Source organism: Meriones unguiculatus, chromosome 18, assembly GCF_030254825.1.
Source record: "Meriones unguiculatus strain TT.TT164.6M chromosome 18, Bangor_MerUng_6.1, whole genome shotgun sequence".
NCBI lineage: Eukaryota > Metazoa > Chordata > Mammalia > Rodentia > Muridae > Meriones > Meriones unguiculatus.
The window spans coordinates 264,379-267,808 of record NC_083365.1 but is presented as its reverse complement, the minus strand read 5'-3'; the positions used below and the strand labels follow the sequence as shown (position 1 = coordinate 267,808).

Here is a 3,430-nt window from a genome sequence, read left to right as displayed (position 1 = left end):
AGAGCCTGATTGCCGCACTCTTCCCTACACTTTTCCTTAAGCTTTTCATGTTTGGGGAAAGGCAGTGGGTAACAGAATCTTCATGGTCCAGCAACAAAGACATTCAGGTTCCTTTCTGTTTTGCCAAGGTGGTGTGACTTCTAAAAATCTAGTATCTGATTACAGAACTGGCAAGTTAAGCTTTGGTGCCCATTGCTGATCGGTGTACCTGTGTCTCCCTTTCGTTGTGTGATGGTTTAGTTAACTAGACTTGCTAGCCAGTGCTCAAGTGAGTGATGTGTAGACGTGTGCTGTGAACATCTCCTTGACCTCTTGTAAACTTCCAATGAGTTTCTCTGGTGTATGTGCTGTAGCTTGGGTGGATGCTGTGAGGTCCCGTTAATGTGTAAAGGTGATGACTTTTGGAGGGAGGTGATAGCAGTCTAGCTTCAGGAACATGGAACAGGCTGATCAGCCCTCCATCCTCAAGCATTGTTGTCACACGCACTTGTGATCATGCCTCGTGTGTAACAGCAACCATTAACTTATGAAGCATTGGAAACCCAGGTCATGCAGAAAACAAAAGCGGTCCTTTCTCATCTTCTCTTTGCTATTGCTTTTGTATTTGGTGAGGCAGGGTCTCCTGTAGCGCCTCAGCATCCCTGTGTGGCCAAAGAGGACTTGAACTGATCCTCCTGCCTCCACTTTGCTAGCTTTTCTAACTGCCACGTGTTCACCTTTCTGAGACTTTCCTGACTTTCATTTCGACCTCCTGTCTAAGGTCCATCAGCTGACCCTTGAAGGACTCTCAGTCAGCTCACAGCTAGTTGTATCATGGCTAGATGGAGTGTGTGTGTGTGTGTGTGTGTCCTCCTTAAGGTTTGGGTGTCAAGTCCCACCCAAGTGTTTGAACATGATTCAAACCAGGTGGCACCAGGTGGGGCAAACTGTGGACCTTGGGCAGTGGGCCTAGCAGGACGAGGTGGCTCCCTGGGCATCACTGGGGACAGACACTTGAGTGTAACCAGCTTCCTCAGGCCCCTACTGCCCCACTGCTCAAGACCAGCTTTCCTGTCCCTCGAGGACAGAATGTGAGGGAACCCAGGGGGATGTGCCTAGGGATCGTTGGTCCATTTCTTGCTCTGACACCACAAGGAGCCATTGTGACACCTATCCACTTAAGGCTCTGGCTGAGCCTGCTTCCTGTCTTACAGAGCAGAAGCTCTTGGTTGGAGAGAGACTGGACTTCTGCACTCTTGACAGATTATACTCCCACTTTTACAAGCCGTTTTGACCACCATACAGTAAGTTCCTTCTGTTCTCTAACCTACAATATTTTATTATGTTTGTTTATTAAACACAAACTCTCCGTCTATTCCCTCTATCACACTCACACTATTCTCCACTCCCCTGTCTTAAAGAGCAGAAACTCTTGTTGTTGGAGAGCAACTGGCCTTCTGCGCTCTTGACAGATTATACTCCCACTTTCACAAGCAGTTTTGAACACCATATAGTAAGTTCCTTCTGTTCTTTAACCTACAATATTTTATTATGTTTGTTTACTAAACACAAACTCTTCTTCTATTCCCTCCCTCACACACTCACACCATTCTCCACTCCCCCTGTCTTATACAGCAGAAGCTCTTGTTGGAGAGCGACTGGACTTCTGCGCTCCGCTCCTGACACACATACTTGGACTTACTAAGAACTTACTATACAATGGTAAGTTCCTTCTGTTTTCCGTCTTAGAACATTTTATTATGTTTATTTAATAAACAGACACTCTCTTCCAGTTCATGGGATGGACCCTCTCGGTTTTAAAAGAAAGATTTATTTGGGGGTGGGGTAGTCTGGATAGATGGCCTGTCACTTTAAGAGCATGTACTCCTGGAACTAGGTTTGATATCCAGCACTTCCGTGCCAGATCATAACTACCTGTAGGATCTGACGCCCTCATGTGAATAAGGAAAGATATTTCACTATTGACGTGATGTGTAGTAGCAGTGAGTGCACTTGTGTGTGGGTGTGTGCGCACGTGTATGGATGCCCTCAGAGGGCAGTGGTGTAGGATCTCCTAGAGCTGGGATTGGAGCAATTGTGAGCCACTTGACCTGGGTCCTGAGAACCAAATATAGGTAGGTCCTCCGCAGAGCTAGTTGTACCTGGACTCGCGGGCTGTCTCCCCAGCCCGGACACGCCGGGTTTCTGGGGTGTCTGTTGTCCTATATACTTCTCTTGCATCTAATTTTATTAGTGCCTGCTCTCCCACAGTACACGTGAGCTCAGGGTTAGAGGATGACTGTTCTTTCTTATCAGTGGCTCTTAGTTTCTAGACTCCTTTTGGTTTGTTCTTCCAGTTTGCAGTTGATTCCTGTCAAACCAATCTATCCTATTTTGCTCTACACTGCTTTGGAACATACTTCATTCTTGTCTCTCTAAGCATTTAAGTACCCAGTTAGGTGGTCTGAAATGTCTGACCTCTTTCTTCCTTCTATTCCTAGTCTTTTGGAGGTAGGAATTCATAGCTCTAAATACTCTCCTAGTGCCTGATTTTAACTCTGTCAACTTTCTCATTGAAAGTTTGGTTCCAGCCGCATGAAGGAGGAGGGCCTGGCTCTGAAGCAGGGCGTGAAGGCCTGCTCCTCTGTGGAGGACCCCTTCAACACCTATTATAAGATGATGAGAACTCTGGGACACGGACATTTTTCCGAAGTTAAAATGGCGTTCCATGTGCCCACTGTGACCTGTGTGGCTGTAAAAATCCTTAGAGATAAGAAGTACAACGCGATTTTTAACAATGAGATCACCATTATGAAATCCTTGAACCATCCAAATATCGTCAGGCTATTTCACGTGGTGGAGACAGCAGAGACCACCTACCTGGTGATGGAGCACGCCTCCGAGGGAGAGCTGCTGAGGCGCATCCTGGAACGGGGGCCTTTAGAGGAGATTGAGGCCCAAAGGATATTCACACAGATCGCACGTGCTGTGGATTACTGTCATGATAACCCAGTTGTCCACAGAGACATTAAAGCCACAAACATCCTGTTGGACTGCAGAGGGAACTCCAAACTGATAGATTTTAGTCTCGCTGTCAAAGTGACTCCTGGGCAGAAACTGCGGGGTTTCTGCGGCACTGGGCCCTATTGTGCCCCAGAACTCTTTGCACAGCACGAATATGAAGCTTATCCTGTTGATGTGTGGTGTTTGGGGGTTCTACTCTTCCTCATGGTGTCTGAACGTTACCCTTTCCAGGCCAGTTCGTTTGCAGGCATGAAGAACAAGGTCACCTCAGGCAACCTTCAAATTCCTCACCACGTGTCCATCAATTTTTCCAATGTCATCCTTGATCTACTGAGAATCAATCCCGGCAGGAGGCCCACCATTTATTCTATAAATAGATTTATACTATAATAGGCAAAGAAATGTTTCCTCTAATAGGATGAAGCAA

General features: G+C 46.6%; 1 long non-coding RNA gene across 1 annotated transcript; it reads left to right on the top strand.

Moving 5' to 3' along the window:
- Positions 1-1,138: 1,138 nt before the first annotated feature.
- On the top strand, positions 1,139-1,690 carry LOC132648957 (uncharacterized). The gene is made up of 3 exons (XR_009587358.1): positions 1,139-1,283; positions 1,401-1,492; positions 1,615-1,690. It is a non-coding gene; the product is annotated as an uncharacterized LOC132648957 (long non-coding RNA).
- Positions 1,691-3,430: the final 1,740 nt, after the last annotated feature.